At 53.9% G+C, this 17,427-nt stretch overlaps 40 non-coding genes across 40 annotated transcripts; 8 read left to right on the top strand and 32 right to left on the bottom strand.

Moving 5' to 3' along the window:
• Nucleotides 1–356: 356 nt before the first annotated feature.
• Trnag-ucc (transfer RNA glycine (anticodon UCC)) lies at nt 357–428 on the top strand. The gene has a single exon. It is a non-coding gene; the product is annotated as a tRNA-Gly (tRNA).
• A 280-nt stretch (nt 429–708) lies between these two features.
• On the bottom strand, nt 709–790 carry Trnas-aga (transfer RNA serine (anticodon AGA)). The gene has a single exon. It is a non-coding gene; the product is annotated as a tRNA-Ser (tRNA).
• Nucleotides 791–930: 140 nt separating this feature from the next.
• Nucleotides 931–1,003, bottom strand: Trnak-uuu (transfer RNA lysine (anticodon UUU)). Its single transcript has one exon. It is a non-coding gene; the product is annotated as a tRNA-Lys (tRNA).
• Nucleotides 1,004–1,299: 296 nt separating this feature from the next.
• Nucleotides 1,300–1,371, bottom strand: Trnae-uuc (transfer RNA glutamic acid (anticodon UUC)). Its single transcript has one exon. It is a non-coding gene; the product is annotated as a tRNA-Glu (tRNA).
• Nucleotides 1,372–1,693: 322 nt separating this feature from the next.
• On the bottom strand, nt 1,694–1,766 carry Trnam-cau (transfer RNA methionine (anticodon CAU)). The gene has a single exon. It is a non-coding gene; the product is annotated as a tRNA-Met (tRNA).
• An 822-nt stretch (nt 1,767–2,588) lies between these two features.
• Nucleotides 2,589–2,660, top strand: Trnag-ucc (transfer RNA glycine (anticodon UCC)). Its single transcript has one exon. It is a non-coding gene; the product is annotated as a tRNA-Gly (tRNA).
• Nucleotides 2,661–2,940: 280 nt separating this feature from the next.
• Nucleotides 2,941–3,022, bottom strand: Trnas-aga (transfer RNA serine (anticodon AGA)). Its single transcript has one exon. It is a non-coding gene; the product is annotated as a tRNA-Ser (tRNA).
• A 140-nt stretch (nt 3,023–3,162) lies between these two features.
• Trnak-uuu (transfer RNA lysine (anticodon UUU)) lies at nt 3,163–3,235 on the bottom strand. Its single transcript has one exon. It is a non-coding gene; the product is annotated as a tRNA-Lys (tRNA).
• Nucleotides 3,236–3,531: 296 nt separating this feature from the next.
• Trnae-uuc (transfer RNA glutamic acid (anticodon UUC)) lies at nt 3,532–3,603 on the bottom strand. Its single transcript has one exon. It is a non-coding gene; the product is annotated as a tRNA-Glu (tRNA).
• Nucleotides 3,604–3,925: 322 nt separating this feature from the next.
• On the bottom strand, nt 3,926–3,998 carry Trnam-cau (transfer RNA methionine (anticodon CAU)). Its single transcript has one exon. It is a non-coding gene; the product is annotated as a tRNA-Met (tRNA).
• Nucleotides 3,999–4,820: 822 nt separating this feature from the next.
• Trnag-ucc (transfer RNA glycine (anticodon UCC)) lies at nt 4,821–4,892 on the top strand. The gene has a single exon. It is a non-coding gene; the product is annotated as a tRNA-Gly (tRNA).
• A 280-nt stretch (nt 4,893–5,172) lies between these two features.
• Nucleotides 5,173–5,254, bottom strand: Trnas-aga (transfer RNA serine (anticodon AGA)). Its single transcript has one exon. It is a non-coding gene; the product is annotated as a tRNA-Ser (tRNA).
• Nucleotides 5,255–5,394: 140 nt separating this feature from the next.
• On the bottom strand, nt 5,395–5,467 carry Trnak-uuu (transfer RNA lysine (anticodon UUU)). The gene has a single exon. It is a non-coding gene; the product is annotated as a tRNA-Lys (tRNA).
• A 296-nt stretch (nt 5,468–5,763) lies between these two features.
• On the bottom strand, nt 5,764–5,835 carry Trnae-uuc (transfer RNA glutamic acid (anticodon UUC)). The gene has a single exon. It is a non-coding gene; the product is annotated as a tRNA-Glu (tRNA).
• Nucleotides 5,836–6,157: 322 nt separating this feature from the next.
• On the bottom strand, nt 6,158–6,230 carry Trnam-cau (transfer RNA methionine (anticodon CAU)). The gene has a single exon. It is a non-coding gene; the product is annotated as a tRNA-Met (tRNA).
• Nucleotides 6,231–7,052: 822 nt separating this feature from the next.
• On the top strand, nt 7,053–7,124 carry Trnag-ucc (transfer RNA glycine (anticodon UCC)). The gene has a single exon. It is a non-coding gene; the product is annotated as a tRNA-Gly (tRNA).
• Nucleotides 7,125–7,404: 280 nt separating this feature from the next.
• Trnas-aga (transfer RNA serine (anticodon AGA)) lies at nt 7,405–7,486 on the bottom strand. The gene has a single exon. It is a non-coding gene; the product is annotated as a tRNA-Ser (tRNA).
• A 140-nt stretch (nt 7,487–7,626) lies between these two features.
• Nucleotides 7,627–7,699, bottom strand: Trnak-uuu (transfer RNA lysine (anticodon UUU)). Its single transcript has one exon. It is a non-coding gene; the product is annotated as a tRNA-Lys (tRNA).
• Nucleotides 7,700–7,995: 296 nt separating this feature from the next.
• Trnae-uuc (transfer RNA glutamic acid (anticodon UUC)) lies at nt 7,996–8,067 on the bottom strand. Its single transcript has one exon. It is a non-coding gene; the product is annotated as a tRNA-Glu (tRNA).
• Nucleotides 8,068–8,389: 322 nt separating this feature from the next.
• Nucleotides 8,390–8,462, bottom strand: Trnam-cau (transfer RNA methionine (anticodon CAU)). Its single transcript has one exon. It is a non-coding gene; the product is annotated as a tRNA-Met (tRNA).
• An 822-nt stretch (nt 8,463–9,284) lies between these two features.
• On the top strand, nt 9,285–9,356 carry Trnag-ucc (transfer RNA glycine (anticodon UCC)). Its single transcript has one exon. It is a non-coding gene; the product is annotated as a tRNA-Gly (tRNA).
• Nucleotides 9,357–9,636: 280 nt separating this feature from the next.
• Nucleotides 9,637–9,718, bottom strand: Trnas-aga (transfer RNA serine (anticodon AGA)). Its single transcript has one exon. It is a non-coding gene; the product is annotated as a tRNA-Ser (tRNA).
• A 140-nt stretch (nt 9,719–9,858) lies between these two features.
• On the bottom strand, nt 9,859–9,931 carry Trnak-uuu (transfer RNA lysine (anticodon UUU)). Its single transcript has one exon. It is a non-coding gene; the product is annotated as a tRNA-Lys (tRNA).
• Nucleotides 9,932–10,227: 296 nt separating this feature from the next.
• Nucleotides 10,228–10,299, bottom strand: Trnae-uuc (transfer RNA glutamic acid (anticodon UUC)). Its single transcript has one exon. It is a non-coding gene; the product is annotated as a tRNA-Glu (tRNA).
• Nucleotides 10,300–10,621: 322 nt separating this feature from the next.
• Nucleotides 10,622–10,694, bottom strand: Trnam-cau (transfer RNA methionine (anticodon CAU)). Its single transcript has one exon. It is a non-coding gene; the product is annotated as a tRNA-Met (tRNA).
• Nucleotides 10,695–11,516: 822 nt separating this feature from the next.
• On the top strand, nt 11,517–11,588 carry Trnag-ucc (transfer RNA glycine (anticodon UCC)). Its single transcript has one exon. It is a non-coding gene; the product is annotated as a tRNA-Gly (tRNA).
• Nucleotides 11,589–11,868: 280 nt separating this feature from the next.
• On the bottom strand, nt 11,869–11,950 carry Trnas-aga (transfer RNA serine (anticodon AGA)). The gene has a single exon. It is a non-coding gene; the product is annotated as a tRNA-Ser (tRNA).
• Nucleotides 11,951–12,090: 140 nt separating this feature from the next.
• Nucleotides 12,091–12,163, bottom strand: Trnak-uuu (transfer RNA lysine (anticodon UUU)). Its single transcript has one exon. It is a non-coding gene; the product is annotated as a tRNA-Lys (tRNA).
• Nucleotides 12,164–12,459: 296 nt separating this feature from the next.
• Nucleotides 12,460–12,531, bottom strand: Trnae-uuc (transfer RNA glutamic acid (anticodon UUC)). Its single transcript has one exon. It is a non-coding gene; the product is annotated as a tRNA-Glu (tRNA).
• A 322-nt stretch (nt 12,532–12,853) lies between these two features.
• Nucleotides 12,854–12,926, bottom strand: Trnam-cau (transfer RNA methionine (anticodon CAU)). Its single transcript has one exon. It is a non-coding gene; the product is annotated as a tRNA-Met (tRNA).
• An 822-nt stretch (nt 12,927–13,748) lies between these two features.
• On the top strand, nt 13,749–13,820 carry Trnag-ucc (transfer RNA glycine (anticodon UCC)). The gene has a single exon. It is a non-coding gene; the product is annotated as a tRNA-Gly (tRNA).
• A 280-nt stretch (nt 13,821–14,100) lies between these two features.
• On the bottom strand, nt 14,101–14,182 carry Trnas-aga (transfer RNA serine (anticodon AGA)). Its single transcript has one exon. It is a non-coding gene; the product is annotated as a tRNA-Ser (tRNA).
• Nucleotides 14,183–14,322: 140 nt separating this feature from the next.
• Nucleotides 14,323–14,395, bottom strand: Trnak-uuu (transfer RNA lysine (anticodon UUU)). The gene has a single exon. It is a non-coding gene; the product is annotated as a tRNA-Lys (tRNA).
• A 296-nt stretch (nt 14,396–14,691) lies between these two features.
• Nucleotides 14,692–14,763, bottom strand: Trnae-uuc (transfer RNA glutamic acid (anticodon UUC)). The gene has a single exon. It is a non-coding gene; the product is annotated as a tRNA-Glu (tRNA).
• A 322-nt stretch (nt 14,764–15,085) lies between these two features.
• On the bottom strand, nt 15,086–15,158 carry Trnam-cau (transfer RNA methionine (anticodon CAU)). The gene has a single exon. It is a non-coding gene; the product is annotated as a tRNA-Met (tRNA).
• Nucleotides 15,159–15,980: 822 nt separating this feature from the next.
• On the top strand, nt 15,981–16,052 carry Trnag-ucc (transfer RNA glycine (anticodon UCC)). The gene has a single exon. It is a non-coding gene; the product is annotated as a tRNA-Gly (tRNA).
• A 280-nt stretch (nt 16,053–16,332) lies between these two features.
• Nucleotides 16,333–16,414, bottom strand: Trnas-aga (transfer RNA serine (anticodon AGA)). The gene has a single exon. It is a non-coding gene; the product is annotated as a tRNA-Ser (tRNA).
• A 140-nt stretch (nt 16,415–16,554) lies between these two features.
• Trnak-uuu (transfer RNA lysine (anticodon UUU)) lies at nt 16,555–16,627 on the bottom strand. The gene has a single exon. It is a non-coding gene; the product is annotated as a tRNA-Lys (tRNA).
• A 296-nt stretch (nt 16,628–16,923) lies between these two features.
• Nucleotides 16,924–16,995, bottom strand: Trnae-uuc (transfer RNA glutamic acid (anticodon UUC)). The gene has a single exon. It is a non-coding gene; the product is annotated as a tRNA-Glu (tRNA).
• Nucleotides 16,996–17,317: 322 nt separating this feature from the next.
• Nucleotides 17,318–17,390, bottom strand: Trnam-cau (transfer RNA methionine (anticodon CAU)). Its single transcript has one exon. It is a non-coding gene; the product is annotated as a tRNA-Met (tRNA).
• Between the last annotated feature and the right edge of the window lie 37 nt (nt 17,391–17,427).

The following is a 17,427-nucleotide window of genomic DNA, read 5'->3' as shown; positions in this document are numbered from 1 at the left end:
CACTTGTTGGGGGCGGACGTCCGATGACGTCCGTGCTTGCCGAGCATATTCCCGAGCAGCTGTCTGCAGGGAAAGTGGGATTGCCACCCAGCGACGTCGGATACGACCGAAAAAAGTGCTACACACGCGGAGTCCCCCACTACACTGCCTTATAGCGACCGCTCATCACTATCGTGTGAGTAACGTTGCGGCCGCGGCGACGAGTCTTGCCCAAAGACGCAGCGTGCGTGGAGGCGCTACCCGAATGCGTGTGGATGCACCCTCCTACCTCGTAAAGCGCCTACAGCTACTATCACCGTGGGCCGCTGGCGGCGGGCGGGAAGCCGACACAGCGCGGCGTTGCGAGCAGCGGCTGTGCGGTGGTGGTGTAATGGTGAGCATAGTTGCCTTCCAAGCAGTTGATCCGGGTTCGATTCCCGGCCACCGCAACGGGCGAAACTTTTTGCGTATGAGTATGTGAGCCACGTGCTGTTAAATTAACGTTTTCTTTCCGTCGTTGCTCCACGCAGGCCATCCTGTAGTATGTCCCGACTTGTCCCGACTTTGCTCGGCTGACGCGAAAGCTGACGCTTGGAATTCGCCCTTATCAAAAGGACAGGCGCTATAAACGACTGTGAGAGGTGAGGTGTGGCGAGGTACCAAAACGACAGGCAAACCGCGAAATTTTCTGCTCCTCCTTCCTAAAGAAAAAAAGAAAAGAAAAACGGACGCAGTCGGTAGGACTCGAACCTACGCTCCCAGAGGGAATCTGATTTCTAGTCAGACGCCTTAACCACTCGGCCACGACTGCTCGTATCTGAAGCTTCCCTCGAATCGTGAAAAATCTAACCGGTCTGCGCAGAATGTTGACAGGAAACGAACTCTGTGCACTGATTACGGCAGGGCTACCAGCGCTACGAGACGAGCCATTACGGAAGCGTTAAAAATCTTCGCCCGGACAGGGACTCGAACCCTGGACCCTTAGATTAAAAGCCTAATGCTCTACCGACTGAGCTATCCGGGCTCATGCCCGTTGTGGGTGGAGCGGCTGCAAGCAATGTGAATAATTGGAACGCGTGTGTAGGCGTACTACGGTAATTGCTGGCTTCTGGCGCAACTGGCCACTTCACCGACTTCCCACTGACGCTGGTAGCAGCCCAACAGCGGACTAGTGCCTCTTCTGCCTTTATCCCGGTGCTGACAGTAATTGCATCTTGTGCCTGTTTTCCCCGATTACGTTCGGTTGAAGCTCCGGAAGGAGGGCGACAAACGAAGGTTGGAAGGCCAAAACATGGAGGGACGTGTGCGCAAAAACTTCTCTTCCGGTACCGGGAATCGAACCCGGGCCTCCTGGGTGAAAGCCAGGTATCCTAGCCACTAGACCACACCGGATTTGCTCGGTAAACGTGAGATTTACTCCCTCTCCTCCCGCATTTCGTGCTGAATCCGGACTCAGTGGTGCTCTCTGTTTGCGAGCGTATTTGTGCGTGCAGACTGGCATGGCGCACAGCTCGAAACTGACTATTCATTGCTGTTTGCATCATATTTTACTCATAACAGGGGAGGAGAAAGATCAAAGTTGTACCTTGCCATAATTGGAAGTAAACATTTTTACGCTGAGGCGTGGACTCCTTGGGGATAACAAACGACAATTAAGTTCGTTCCCTAGCAACAGCAGCGCCGTTAATTCAGCCATGATGTACAGCAAATTAAATGCCCCGGGTGAGGATCGAACTCACGACCTTAAGATTATGAGACTTACGCGCTACCTACTGCGCTACCGAGGCACGTTGCAACAAGCGTCCCAGGAAACTTGGTAAGTCCCACATATTAGAGACAGACAGTTTGCGCTTTCTCAAGAATCTGCTGTGTTGCTACACGTGCTTTCCCGACTGGCTAGATTAAACTGCTGCCGCAGCTTTTTCAACGGAAAGCAGCACTGCCTGAGGTAACAGTACATCGCCCTTGCGGCACCTGGACACAGCGGCCTGTAGGGCCAGGCCGACGCTAGAGTTCAGAAATAGCACGCGACCGTCCAAGTACGGCCTCTTGCGTGCTGCGTGTTTGGTTCTTCTCACAGCGAATCCTGCTACACATTCCTGAGGCTGACGCAGCTCAAGCGGGCAATCGGCGCGGCGGCATTATAGCGAGAACAGCAAAACGATGCATCGGCCGGGAATCGAAGCCGGGCCGCCCGCGTGGTAGGCGAACAACCTACCACTTTTTTAGTTGTTGTTCTCATTTTGTTAGTTGCACTTGTTGGGGGCGGACGTCCGATGACGTCCGTGCTTGCCGAGCATATTCCCGAGCAGCTGTCTGCAGGGAAAGTGGGATTGCCACCCAGCGACGTCGGATACGACCGAAAAAAGTGCTACACACGCGGAGTCCCCCACTACACTGCCTTATAGCGACCGCTCATCACTATCGTGTGAGTAACGTTGCGGCCGCGGCGACGAGTCTTGCCCAAAGACGCAGCGTGCGTGGAGGCGCTACCCGAATGCGTGTGGATGCACCCTCCTACCTCGTAAAGCGCCTACAGCTACTATCACCGTGGGCCGCTGGCGGCGGGCGGGAAGCCGACACAGCGCGGCGTTGCGAGCAGCGGCTGTGCGGTGGTGGTGTAATGGTGAGCATAGTTGCCTTCCAAGCAGTTGATCCGGGTTCGATTCCCGGCCACCGCAACGGGCGAAACTTTTTGCGTATGAGTATGTGAGCCACGTGCTGTTAAATTAACGTTTTCTTTCCGTCGTTGCTCCACGCAGGCCATCCTGTAGTATGTCCCGACTTGTCCCGACTTTGCTCGGCTGACGCGAAAGCTGACGCTTGGAATTCGCCCTTATCAAAAGGACAGGCGCTATAAACGACTGTGAGAGGTGAGGTGTGGCGAGGTACCAAAACGACAGGCAAACCGCGAAATTTTCTGCTCCTCCTTCCTAAAGAAAAAAAGAAAAGAAAAACGGACGCAGTCGGTAGGACTCGAACCTACGCTCCCAGAGGGAATCTGATTTCTAGTCAGACGCCTTAACCACTCGGCCACGACTGCTCGTATCTGAAGCTTCCCTCGAATCGTGAAAAATCTAACCGGTCTGCGCAGAATGTTGACAGGAAACGAACTCTGTGCACTGATTACGGCAGGGCTACCAGCGCTACGAGACGAGCCATTACGGAAGCGTTAAAAATCTTCGCCCGGACAGGGACTCGAACCCTGGACCCTTAGATTAAAAGCCTAATGCTCTACCGACTGAGCTATCCGGGCTCATGCCCGTTGTGGGTGGAGCGGCTGCAAGCAATGTGAATAATTGGAACGCGTGTGTAGGCGTACTACGGTAATTGCTGGCTTCTGGCGCAACTGGCCACTTCACCGACTTCCCACTGACGCTGGTAGCAGCCCAACAGCGGACTAGTGCCTCTTCTGCCTTTATCCCGGTGCTGACAGTAATTGCATCTTGTGCCTGTTTTCCCCGATTACGTTCGGTTGAAGCTCCGGAAGGAGGGCGACAAACGAAGGTTGGAAGGCCAAAACATGGAGGGACGTGTGCGCAAAAACTTCTCTTCCGGTACCGGGAATCGAACCCGGGCCTCCTGGGTGAAAGCCAGGTATCCTAGCCACTAGACCACACCGGATTTGCTCGGTAAACGTGAGATTTACTCCCTCTCCTCCCGCATTTCGTGCTGAATCCGGACTCAGTGGTGCTCTCTGTTTGCGAGCGTATTTGTGCGTGCAGACTGGCATGGCGCACAGCTCGAAACTGACTATTCATTGCTGTTTGCATCATATTTTACTCATAACAGGGGAGGAGAAAGATCAAAGTTGTACCTTGCCATAATTGGAAGTAAACATTTTTACGCTGAGGCGTGGACTCCTTGGGGATAACAAACGACAATTAAGTTCGTTCCCTAGCAACAGCAGCGCCGTTAATTCAGCCATGATGTACAGCAAATTAAATGCCCCGGGTGAGGATCGAACTCACGACCTTAAGATTATGAGACTTACGCGCTACCTACTGCGCTACCGAGGCACGTTGCAACAAGCGTCCCAGGAAACTTGGTAAGTCCCACATATTAGAGATAGACAGTTTGCGCTTTCTCAAGAATCTGCTGTGTTGCTACACGTGCTTTCCCGACTGGCTAGATTAAACTGCTGCCGCAGCTTTTTCAACGGAAAGCAGCACTGCCTGAGGTAACAGTACATCGCCCTTGCGGCACCTGGACACAGCGGCCTGTAGGGCCAGGCCGACGCTAGAGTTCAGAAATAGCACGCGACCGTCCAAGTACGGCCTCTTGCGTGCTGCGTGTTTGGTTCTTCTCACAGCGAATCCTGCTACACATTCCTGAGGCTGACGCAGCTCAAGCGGGCAATCGGCGCGGCGGCATTATAGCGAGAACAGCAAAACGATGCATCGGCCGGGAATCGAAGCCGGGCCGCCCGCGTGGTAGGCGAACAACCTACCACTTTTTTAGTTGTTGTTCTCATTTTGTTAGTTGCACTTGTTGGGGGCGGACGTCCGATGCCGTCCGTGCTTGCCGAGCATATTCCCGAGCAGCTGTCTGCAGGGAAAGTGGGATTGCCACCCAGCGACGTCGGATACGACCGAAAAAAGTGCTACACACGCGGAGTCCCCCACTACACTGCCTTATAGCGACCGCTCATCACTATCGTGTGAGTAACGTTGCGGCCGCGGCGACGAGTCTTGCCCAAAGACGCAGCGTGCGTGGAGGCGCTACCCGAATGCGTGTGGATGCACCCTCCTACCTCGTAAAGCGCCTACAGCTACTATCACCGTGGGCCGCTGGCGGCGGGCGGGAAGCCGACACAGCGCGGCGTTGCGAGCAGCGGCTGTGCGGTGGTGGTGTAATGGTGAGCATAGTTGCCTTCCAAGCAGTTGATCCGGGTTCGATTCCCGGCCACCGCAACGGGCGAAACTTTTTGCGTATGAGTATGTGAGCCACGTGCTGTTAAATTAACGTTTTCTTTCCGTCGTTGCTCCACGCAGGCCATCCTGTAGTATGTCCCGACTTGTCCCGACTTTGCTCGGCTGACGCGAAAGCTGACGCTTGGAATTCGCCCTTATCAAAAGGACAGGCGCTATAAACGACTGTGAGAGGTGAGGTGTGGCGAGGTACCAAAACGACAGGCAAACCGCGAAATTTTCTGCTCCTCCTTCCTAAAGAAAAAAAGAAAAGAAAAACGGACGCAGTCGGTAGGACTCGAACCTACGCTCCCAGAGGGAATCTGATTTCTAGTCAGACGCCTTAACCACTCGGCCACGACTGCTCGTATCTGAAGCTTCCCTCGAATCGTGAAAAATCTAACCGGTCTGCGCCGAATGTTGACAGGAAACGAACTCTGTGCACTGATTACGGCAGGGCTACCAGCGCTACGAGACGAGCCATTACGGAAGCGTTAAAAATCTTCGCCCGGACAGGGACTCGAACCCTGGACCCTTAGGTTAAAAGCCTAATGCTCTACCGACTGAGCTATCCGGGCTCATGCCCGTTGTGGGTGGAGCGGCTGCAAGCAATGTGAATAATTGGAACGCGTGTGTAGGCGTACTACGGTAATTGCTGGCTTCTGGCGCAACTGGCCACTTCACCGACTTCCCACTGACGCTGGTAGCAGCCCAACAGCGGACTAGTGCCTCTTCTGCCTTTATCCCGGTGCTGACAGTAATTGCATCTTGTGCCTGTTTTCCCCGATTACGTTCGGTTGAAGCTCCGGAAGGAGGGCGACAAACGAAGGTTGGAAGGCCAAAACATGGAGGGACGTGTGCGCAAAAACTTCTCTTCCGGTACCGGGAATCGAACCCGGGCCTCCTGGGTGAAAGCCAGGTATCCTAGCCACTAGACCACACCGGATTTGCTCGGTAAACGTGAGATTTACTCCCTCTCCTCCCGCATTTCGTGCTGAATCCGGACTCAGTGGTGCTCTCTGTTTGCGAGCGTATTTGTGCGTGCAGACTGGCATGGCGCACAGCTCGAAACTGACTATTCATTGCTGTTTGCATCATATTTTACTCATAACAGGGGAGGAGAAAGATCAAAGTTGTACCTTGCCATAATTGGAAGTAAACATTTTTACGCTGAGGCGTGGACTCCTTGGGGATAACAAACGACAATTAAGTTCGTTCCCTAGCAACAGCAGCGCCGTTAATTCAGCCATGATGTACAGCAAATTAAATGCCCCGGGTGAGGATCGAACTCACGACCTTAAGATTATGAGACTTACGCGCTACCTACTGCGCTACCGAGGCACGTTGCAACAAGCGTCCCAGGAAACTTGGTAAGTCCCACATATTAGAGATAGACAGTTTGCGCTTTCTCAAGAATCTGCTGTGTTGCTACACGTGCTTTCCCGACTGGCTAGATTAAACTGCTGCCGCAGCTTTTTCAACGGAAAGCAGCACTGCCTGAGGTAACAGTACATCGCCCTTGCGGCACCTGGACACAGCGGCCTGTAGGGCCAGGCCGACGCTAGAGTTCAGAAATAGCACGCGACCGTCCAAGTACGGCCTCTTGCGTGCTGCGTGTTTGGTTCTTCTCACAGCGAATCCTGCTACACATTCCTGAGGCTGACGCAGCTCAAGCGGGCAATCGGCGCGGCGGCATTATAGCGAGAACAGCAAAACGATGCATCGGCCGGGAATCGAAGCCGGGCCGCCCGCGTGGTAGGCGAACAACCTACCACTTTTTTAGTTGTTGTTCTCATTTTGTTAGTTGCACTTGTTGGGGGCGGACGTCCGATGCCGTCCGTGCTTGCCGAGCATATTCCCGAGCAGCTGTCTGCAGGGAAAGTGGGATTGCCACCCAGCGACGTCGGATACGACCGAAAAAAGTGCTACACACGCGGAGTCCCCCACTACACTGCCTTATAGCGACCGCTCATCACTATCGTGTGAGTAACGTTGCGGCCGCGGCGACGAGTCTTGCCCAAAGACGCAGCGTGCGTGGAGGCGCTACCCGAATGCGTGTGGATGCACCCTCCTACCTCGTAAAGCGCCTACAGCTACTATCACCGTGGGCCGCTGGCGGCGGGCGGGAAGCCGACACAGCGCGGCGTTGCGAGCAGCGGCTGTGCGGTGGTGGTGTAATGGTGAGCATAGTTGCCTTCCAAGCAGTTGATCCGGGTTCGATTCCCGGCCACCGCAACGGGCGAAACTTTTTGCGTATGAGTATGTGAGCCACGTGCTGTTAAATTAACGTTTTCTTTCCGTCGTTGCTCCACGCAGGCCATCCTGTAGTATGTCCCGACTTGTCCCGACTTTGCTCGGCTGACGCGAAAGCTGACGCTTGGAATTCGCCCTTATCAAAAGGACAGGCGCTATAAACGACTGTGAGAGGTGAGGTGTGGCGAGGTACCAAAACGACAGGCAAACCGCGAAATTTTCTGCTCCTCCTTCCTAAAGAAAAAAAGAAAAGAAAAACGGACGCAGTCGGTAGGACTCGAACCTACGCTCCCAGAGGGAATCTGATTTCTAGTCAGACGCCTTAACCACTCGGCCACGACTGCTCGTATCTGAAGCTTCCCTCGAATCGTGAAAAATCTAACCGGTCTGCGCCGAATGTTGACAGGAAACGAACTCTGTGCACTGATTACGGCAGGGCTACCAGCGCTACGAGACGAGCCATTACGGAAGCGTTAAAAATCTTCGCCCGGACAGGGACTCGAACCCTGGACCCTTAGGTTAAAAGCCTAATGCTCTACCGACTGAGCTATCCGGGCTCATGCCCGTTGTGGGTGGAGCGGCTGCAAGCAATGTGAATAATTGGAACGCGTGTGTAGGCGTACTACGGTAATTGCTGGCTTCTGGCGCAACTGGCCACTTCACCGACTTCCCACTGACGCTGGTAGCAGCCCAACAGCGGACTAGTGCCTCTTCTGCCTTTATCCCGGTGCTGACAGTAATTGCATCTTGTGCCTGTTTTCCCCGATTACGTTCGGTTGAAGCTCCGGAAGGAGGGCGACAAACGAAGGTTGGAAGGCCAAAACATGGAGGGACGTGTGCGCAAAAACTTCTCTTCCGGTACCGGGAATCGAACCCGGGCCTCCTGGGTGAAAGCCAGGTATCCTAGCCACTAGACCACACCGGATTTGCTCGGTAAACGTGAGATTTACTCCCTCTCCTCCCGCATTTCGTGCTGAATCCGGACTCAGTGGTGCTCTCTGTTTGCGAGCGTATTTGTGCGTGCAGACTGGCATGGCGCACAGCTCGAAACTGACTATTCATTGCTGTTTGCATCATATTTTACTCATAACAGGGGAGGAGAAAGATCAAAGTTGTACCTTGCCATAATTGGAAGTAAACATTTTTACGCTGAGGCGTGGACTCCTTGGGGATAACAAACGACAATTAAGTTCGTTCCCTAGCAACAGCAGCGCCGTTAATTCAGCCATGATGTACAGCAAATTAAATGCCCCGGGTGAGGATCGAACTCACGACCTTAAGATTATGAGACTTACGCGCTACCTACTGCGCTACCGAGGCACGTTGCAACAAGCGTCCCAGGAAACTTGGTAAGTCCCACATATTAGAGATAGACAGTTTGCGCTTTCTCAAGAATCTGCTGTGTTGCTACACGTGCTTTCCCGACTGGCTAGATTAAACTGCTGCCGCAGCTTTTTCAACGGAAAGCAGCACTGCCTGAGGTAACAGTACATCGCCCTTGCGGCACCTGGACACAGCGGCCTGTAGGGCCAGGCCGACGCTAGAGTTCAGAAATAGCACGCGACCGTCCAAGTACGGCCTCTTGCGTGCTGCGTGTTTGGTTCTTCTCACAGCGAATCCTGCTACACATTCCTGAGGCTGACGCAGCTCAAGCGGGCAATCGGCGCGGCGGCATTATAGCGAGAACAGCAAAACGATGCATCGGCCGGGAATCGAAGCCGGGCCGCCCGCGTGGTAGGCGAACAACCTACCACTTTTTTAGTTGTTGTTCTCATTTTGTTAGTTGCACTTGTTGGGGGCGGACGTCCGATGCCGTCCGTGCTTGCCGAGCATATTCCCGAGCAGCTGTCTGCAGGGAAAGTGGGATTGCCACCCAGCGACGTCGGATACGACCGAAAAAAGTGCTACACACGCGGAGTCCCCCACTACACTGCCTTATAGCGACCGCTCATCACTATCGTGTGAGTAACGTTGCGGCCGCGGCGACGAGTCTTGCCCAAAGACGCAGCGTGCGTGGAGGCGCTACCCGAATGCGTGTGGATGCACCCTCCTACCTCGTAAAGCGCCTACAGCTACTATCACCGTGGGCCGCTGGCGGCGGGCGGGAAGCCGACACAGCGCGGCGTTGCGAGCAGCGGCTGTGCGGTGGTGGTGTAATGGTGAGCATAGTTGCCTTCCAAGCAGTTGATCCGGGTTCGATTCCCGGCCACCGCAACGGGCGAAACTTTTTGCGTATGAGTATGTGAGCCACGTGCTGTTAAATTAACGTTTTCTTTCCGTCGTTGCTCCACGCAGGCCATCCTGTAGTATGTCCCGACTTGTCCCGACTTTGCTCGGCTGACGCGAAAGCTGACGCTTGGAATTCGCCCTTATCAAAAGGACAGGCGCTATAAACGACTGTGAGAGGTGAGGTGTGGCGAGGTACCAAAACGACAGGCAAACCGCGAAATTTTCTGCTCCTCCTTCCTAAAGAAAAAAAGAAAAGAAAAACGGACGCAGTCGGTAGGACTCGAACCTACGCTCCCAGAGGGAATCTGATTTCTAGTCAGACGCCTTAACCACTCGGCCACGACTGCTCGTATCTGAAGCTTCCCTCGAATCGTGAAAAATCTAACCGGTCTGCGCCGAATGTTGACAGGAAACGAACTCTGTGCACTGATTACGGCAGGGCTACCAGCGCTACGAGACGAGCCATTACGGAAGCGTTAAAAATCTTCGCCCGGACAGGGACTCGAACCCTGGACCCTTAGGTTAAAAGCCTAATGCTCTACCGACTGAGCTATCCGGGCTCATGCCCGTTGTGGGTGGAGCGGCTGCAAGCAATGTGAATAATTGGAACGCGTGTGTAGGCGTACTACGGTAATTGCTGGCTTCTGGCGCAACTGGCCACTTCACCGACTTCCCACTGACGCTGGTAGCAGCCCAACAGCGGACTAGTGCCTCTTCTGCCTTTATCCCGGTGCTGACAGTAATTGCATCTTGTGCCTGTTTTCCCCGATTACGTTCGGTTGAAGCTCCGGAAGGAGGGCGACAAACGAAGGTTGGAAGGCCAAAACATGGAGGGACGTGTGCGCAAAAACTTCTCTTCCGGTACCGGGAATCGAACCCGGGCCTCCTGGGTGAAAGCCAGGTATCCTAGCCACTAGACCACACCGGATTTGCTCGGTAAACGTGAGATTTACTCCCTCTCCTCCCGCATTTCGTGCTGAATCCGGACTCAGTGGTGCTCTCTGTTTGCGAGCGTATTTGTGCGTGCAGACTGGCATGGCGCACAGCTCGAAACTGACTATTCATTGCTGTTTGCATCATATTTTACTCATAACAGGGGAGGAGAAAGATCAAAGTTGTACCTTGCCATAATTGGAAGTAAACATTTTTACGCTGAGGCGTGGACTCCTTGGGGATAACAAACGACAATTAAGTTCGTTCCCTAGCAACAGCAGCGCCGTTAATTCAGCCATGATGTACAGCAAATTAAATGCCCTGGGTGAGGATCGAACTCACGACCTTAAGATTATGAGACTTACGCGCTACCTACTGCGCTACCGAGGCACGTTGCAACAAGCGTCCCAGGAAACTTGGTAAGTCCCACATATTAGAGACAGACAGTTTGCGCTTTCTCAAGAATCTGCTGTGTTGCTACACGTGCTTTCCCGACTGGCTAGATTAAACTGCTGCCGCAGCTTTTTCAACGGAAAGCAGCACTGCCTGAGGTAACAGTACATCGCCCTTGCGGCACCTGGACACAGCGGCCTGTAGGGCCAGGCCGACGCTAGAGTTCAGAAATAGCACGCGACCGTCCAAGTACGGCCTCTTGCGTGCTGCGTGTTTGGTTCTTCTCACAGCGAATCCTGCTACACATTCCTGAGGCTGACGCAGCTCAAGCGGGCAATCGGCGCGGCGGCATTATAGCGAGAACAGCAAAACGATGCATCGGCCGGGAATCGAAGCCGGGCCGCCCGCGTGGTAGGCGAACAACCTACCACTTTTTTAGTTGTTGTTCTCATTTTGTTAGTTGCACTTGTTGGGGGCGGACGTCCGATGACGTCCGTGCTTGCCGAGCATATTCCCGAGCAGCTGTCTGCAGGGAAAGTGGGATTGCCACCCAGCGACGTCGGATACGACCGAAAAAAGTGCTACACACGCGGAGTCCCCCACTACACTGCCTTATAGCGACCGCTCATCACTATCGTGTGAGTAACGTTGCGGCCGCGGCGACGAGTCTTGCCCAAAGACGCAGCGTGCGTGGAGGCGCTACCCGAATGCGTGTGGATGCACCCTCCTACCTCGTAAAGCGCCTACAGCTACTATCACCGTGGGCCGCTGGCGGCGGGCGGGAAGCCGACACAGCGCGGCGTTGCGAGCAGCGGCTGTGCGGTGGTGGTGTAATGGTGAGCATAGTTGCCTTCCAAGCAGTTGATCCGGGTTCGATTCCCGGCCACCGCAACGGGCGAAACTTTTTGCGTATGAGTATGTGAGCCACGTGCTGTTAAATTAACGTTTTCTTTCCGTCGTTGCTCCACGCAGGCCATCCTGTAGTATGTCCCGACTTGTCCCGACTTTGCTCGGCTGACGCGAAAGCTGACGCTTGGAATTCGCCCTTATCAAAAGGACAGGCGCTATAAACGACTGTGAGAGGTGAGGTGTGGCGAGGTACCAAAACGACAGGCAAACCGCGAAATTTTCTGCTCCTCCTTCCTAAAGAAAAAAAGAAAAGAAAAACGGACGCAGTCGGTAGGACTCGAACCTACGCTCCCAGAGGGAATCTGATTTCTAGTCAGACGCCTTAACCACTCGGCCACGACTGCTCGTATCTGAAGCTTCCCTCGAATCGTGAAAAATCTAACCGGTCTGCGCAGAATGTTGACAGGAAACGAACTCTGTGCACTGATTACGGCAGGGCTACCAGCGCTACGAGACGAGCCATTACGGAAGCGTTAAAAATCTTCGCCCGGACAGGGACTCGAACCCTGGACCCTTAGATTAAAAGCCTAATGCTCTACCGACTGAGCTATCCGGGCTCATGCCCGTTGTGGGTGGAGCGGCTGCAAGCAATGTGAATAATTGGAACGCGTGTGTAGGCGTACTACGGTAATTGCTGGCTTCTGGCGCAACTGGCCACTTCACCGACTTCCCACTGACGCTGGTAGCAGCCCAACAGCGGACTAGTGCCTCTTCTGCCTTTATCCCGGTGCTGACAGTAATTGCATCTTGTGCCTGTTTTCCCCGATTACGTTCGGTTGAAGCTCCGGAAGGAGGGCGACAAACGAAGGTTGGAAGGCCAAAACATGGAGGGACGTGTGCGCAAAAACTTCTCTTCCGGTACCGGGAATCGAACCCGGGCCTCCTGGGTGAAAGCCAGGTATCCTAGCCACTAGACCACACCGGATTTGCTCGGTAAACGTGAGATTTACTCCCTCTCCTCCCGCATTTCGTGCTGAATCCGGACTCAGTGGTGCTCTCTGTTTGCGAGCGTATTTGTGCGTGCAGACTGGCATGGCGCACAGCTCGAAACTGACTATTCATTGCTGTTTGCATCATATTTTACTCATAACAGGGGAGGAGAAAGATCAAAGTTGTACCTTGCCATAATTGGAAGTAAACATTTTTACGCTGAGGCGTGGACTCCTTGGGGATAACAAACGACAATTAAGTTCGTTCCCTAGCAACAGCAGCGCCGTTAATTCAGCCATGATGTACAGCAAATTAAATGCCCCGGGTGAGGATCGAACTCACGACCTTAAGATTATGAGACTTACGCGCTACCTACTGCGCTACCGAGGCACGTTGCAACAAGCGTCCCAGGAAACTTGGTAAGTCCCACATATTAGAGACAGACAGTTTGCGCTTTCTCAAGAATCTGCTGTGTTGCTACACGTGCTTTCCCGACTGGCTAGATTAAACTGCTGCCGCAGCTTTTTCAACGGAAAGCAGCACTGCCTGAGGTAACAGTACATCGCCCTTGCGGCACCTGGACACAGCGGCCTGTAGGGCCAGGCCGACGCTAGAGTTCAGAAATAGCACGCGACCGTCCAAGTACGGCCTCTTGCGTGCTGCGTGTTTGGTTCTTCTCACAGCGAATCCTGCTACACATTCCTGAGGCTGACGCAGCTCAAGCGGGCAATCGGCGCGGCGGCATTATAGCGAGAACAGCAAAACGATGCATCGGCCGGGAATCGAAGCCGGGCCGCCCGCGTGGTAGGCGAACAACCTACCACTTTTTTAGTTGTTGTTCTCATTTTGTTAGTTGCACTTGTTGGGGGCGGACGTCCGATGACGTCCGTGCTTGCCGAGCATATTCCCGAGCAGCTGTCTGCAGGGAAAGTGGGATTGCCACCCAGCGACGTCGGATACGACCGAAAAAAGTGCTACACACGCGGAGTCCCCCACTACACTGCCTTATAGCGACCGCTCATCACTATCGTGTGAGTAACGTTGCGGCCGCGGCGACGAGTCTTGCCCAAAGACGCAGCGTGCGTGGAGGCGCTACCCGAATGCGTGTGGATGCACCCTCCTACCTCGTAAAGCGCCTACAGCTACTATCACCGTGGGCCGCTGGCGGCGGGCGGGAAGCCGACACAGCGCGGCGTTGCGAGCAGCGGCTGTGCGGTGGTGGTGTAATGGTGAGCATAGTTGCCTTCCAAGCAGTTGATCCGGGTTCGATTCCCGGCCACCGCAACGGGCGAAACTTTTTGCGTATGAGTATGTGAGCCACGTGCTGTTAAATTAACGTTTTCTTTCCGTCGTTGCTCCACGCAGGCCATCCTGTAGTATGTCCCGACTTGTCCCGACTTTGCTCGGCTGACGCGAAAGCTGACGCTTGGAATTCGCCCTTATCAAAAGGACAGGCGCTATAAACGACTGTGAGAGGTGAGGTGTGGCGAGGTACCAAAACGACAGGCAAACCGCGAAATTTTCTGCTCCTCCTTCCTAAAGAAAAAAAGAAAAGAAAAACGGACGCAGTCGGTAGGACTCGAACCTACGCTCCCAGAGGGAATCTGATTTCTAGTCAGACGCCTTAACCACTCGGCCACGACTGCTCGTATCTGAAGCTTCCCTCGAATCGTGAAAAATCTAACCGGTCTGCGCAGAATGTTGACAGGAAACGAACTCTGTGCACTGATTACGGCAGGGCTACCAGCGCTACGAGACGAGCCATTACGGAAGCGTTAAAAATCTTCGCCCGGACAGGGACTCGAACCCTGGACCCTTAGATTAAAAGCCTAATGCTCTACCGACTGAGCTATCCGGGCTCATGCCCGTTGTGGGTGGAGCGGCTGCAAGCAATGTGAATAATTGGAACGCGTGTGTAGGCGTACTACGGTAATTGCTGGCTTCTGGCGCAACTGGCCACTTCACCGACTTCCCACTGACGCTGGTAGCAGCCCAACAGCGGACTAGTGCCTCTTCTGCCTTTATCCCGGTGCTGACAGTAATTGCATCTTGTGCCTGTTTTCCCCGATTACGTTCGGTTGAAGCTCCGGAAGGAGGGCGACAAACGAAGGTTGGAAGGCCAAAACATGGAGGGACGTGTGCGCAAAAACTTCTCTTCCGGTACCGGGAATCGAACCCGGGCCTCCTGGGTGAAAGCCAGGTATCCTAGCCACTAGACCACACCGGATTTGCTCGGTAAACGTGAGATTTACTCCCTCTCCTCCCGCATTTCGTGCTGAATCCGGACTCAGTGGTGCTCTCTGTTTGCGAGCGTATTTGTGCGTGCAGACTGGCATGGCGCACAGCTCGAAACTGACTATTCATTGCTGTTTGCATCATATTTTACTCATAACAGGGGAGGAGAAAGATCAAAGTTGTACCTTGCCATAATTGGAAGTAAACATTTTTACGCTGAGGCGTGGACTCCTTGGGGATAACAAACGACAATTAAGTTCGTTCCCTAGCAACAGCAGCGCCGTTAATTCAGCCATGATGTACAGCAAATTAAATGCCCCGGGTGAGGATCGAACTCACGACCTTAAGATTATGAGACTTACGCGCTACCTACTGCGCTACCGAGGCACGTTGCAACAAGCGTCCCAGGAAACTTGGTAAGTCCCACATATTAGAGACAGACAGTTTGCGCTTTCTCAAGAATCTGCTGTGTTGCTACACGTGCTTTCCCGACTGGCTAGATTAAACTGCTGCCGCAGCTTTTTCAACGGAAAGCAGCACTGCCTGAGGTAACAGTACATCGCCCTTGCGGCACCTGGACACAGCGGCCTGTAGGGCCAGGCCGACGCTAGAGTTCAGAAATAGCACGCGACCGTCCAAGTACGGCCTCTTGCGTGCTGCGTGTTTGGTTCTTCTCACAGCGAATCCTGCTACACATTCCTGAGGCTGACGCAGCTCAAGCGGGCAATCGGCGCGGCGGCATTATAGCGAGAACAGCAAAACGATGCATCGGCCGGGAATCGAAGCCGGGCCGCCCGCGTGGTAGGCGAACAACCTACCACTTTTTTAGTTGTTGTTCTCATTTTGTTAGTTGCACTTGTTGGGGGCGGACGTCCGATGCCGTCCGTGCTTGCCGAGCATATTCCCGAGCAGCTGTCTGCAGGGAAAGTGGGATTGCCACCCAGCGACGTCGGATACGACCGAAAAAAGTGCTACACACGCGGAGTCCCCCACTACACTGCCTTATAGCGACCGCTCATCACTATCGTGTGAGTAACGTTGCGGCCGCGGCGACGAGTCTTGCCCAAAGACGCAGCGTGCGTGGAGGCGCTACCCGAATGCGTGTGGATGCACCCTCCTACCTCGTAAAGCGCCTACAGCTACTATCACCGTGGGCCGCTGGCGGCGGGCGGGAAGCCGACACAGCGCGGCGTTGCGAGCAGCGGCTGTGCGGTGGTGGTGTAATGGTGAGCATAGTTGCCTTCCAAGCAGTTGATCCGGGTTCGATTCCCGGCCACCGCAACGGGCGAAACTTTTTGCGTATGAGTATGTGAGCCACGTGCTGTTAAATTAACGTTTTCTTTCCGTCGTTGCTCCACGCAGGCCATCCTGTAGTATGTCCCGACTTGTCCCGACTTTGCTCGGCTGACGCGAAAGCTGACGCTTGGAATTCGCCCTTATCAAAAGGACAGGCGCTATAAACGACTGTGAGAGGTGAGGTGTGGCGAGGTACCAAAACGACAGGCAAACCGCGAAATTTTCTGCTCCTCCTTCCTAAAGAAAAAAAGAAAAGAAAAACGGACGCAGTCGGTAGGACTCGAACCTACGCTCCCAGAGGGAATCTGATTTCTAGTCAGACGCCTTAACCACTCGGCCACGACTGCTCGTATCTGAAGCTTCCCTCGAATCGTGAAAAATCTAACCGGTCTGCGCAGAATGTTGACAGGAAACGAACTCTGTGCACTGATTACGGCAGGGCTACCAGCGCTACGAGACGAGCCATTACGGAAGCGTTAAAAATCTTCGCCCGGACAGGGACTCGAACCCTGGACCCTTAGATTAAAAGCCTAATGCTCTACCGACTGAGCTATCCGGGCTCATGCCCGTTGTGGGTGGAGCGGCTGCAAGCAATGTGAATAATTGGAACGCGTGTGTAGGCGTACTACGGTAATTGCTGGCTTCTGGCGCAACTGGCCACTTCACCGACTTCCCACTGACGCTGGTAGCAGCCCAACAGCGGACTAGTGCCTCTTCTGCCTTTATCCCGGTGCTGACAGTAATTGCATCTTGTGCCTGTTTTCCCCGATTACGTTCGGTTGAAGCTCCGGAAGGAGGGCGACAAACGAAGGTTGGAAGGCCAAAACATGGAGGGACGTGTGCGCAAAAACTTCTCTTCCGGTACCGGGAATCGAACCCGGGCCTCCTGGGTGAAAGCCAGGTATCCTAGCCACTAGACCACACCGGATTTGCTCGGTAAACGTGAGATTTACTCCCTCTCCTCCCGCATTTCGTGCTGAATCCGGACTCAGTGGTGCTCTCTGTTTGCGAGCGTATTTGTGCGTGCAGACTGGCATGGCGCACAGCTCGAAACTGACTATTCATTGCTGTTTGCATCATATTTTACTCATAACAGGGGAGGAGAAAGATCAAAGTTGTACCTTGCCATAATTGGAAGTAAACATTTTTACGCTGAGGCGTGGACTCCTTGGGGATAACAAACGACAATTAAGTTCGTTCCCTAGCAACAGCAGCGCCGTTAATTCAGCCATGATGTACAGCAAATTAAATGCCCCGGGTGAGGATCGAACTCACGACCTTAAGATTATGAGACTTACGCGCTACCTACTGCGCTACCGAGGCACGTTGCAACAAGCGTCCCAGGAAACTTGGTAAGTCC

Source organism: Schistocerca cancellata, unplaced genomic scaffold (genome assembly GCF_023864275.1).
Source record: "Schistocerca cancellata isolate TAMUIC-IGC-003103 unplaced genomic scaffold, iqSchCanc2.1 HiC_scaffold_64, whole genome shotgun sequence".
NCBI classification, from domain to species: domain Eukaryota; kingdom Metazoa; phylum Arthropoda; class Insecta; order Orthoptera; family Acrididae; genus Schistocerca; species Schistocerca cancellata.
The sequence above is the reverse complement of the archived record's forward strand: the minus strand, read 5'-3'. Positions and strand labels throughout refer to the sequence as shown.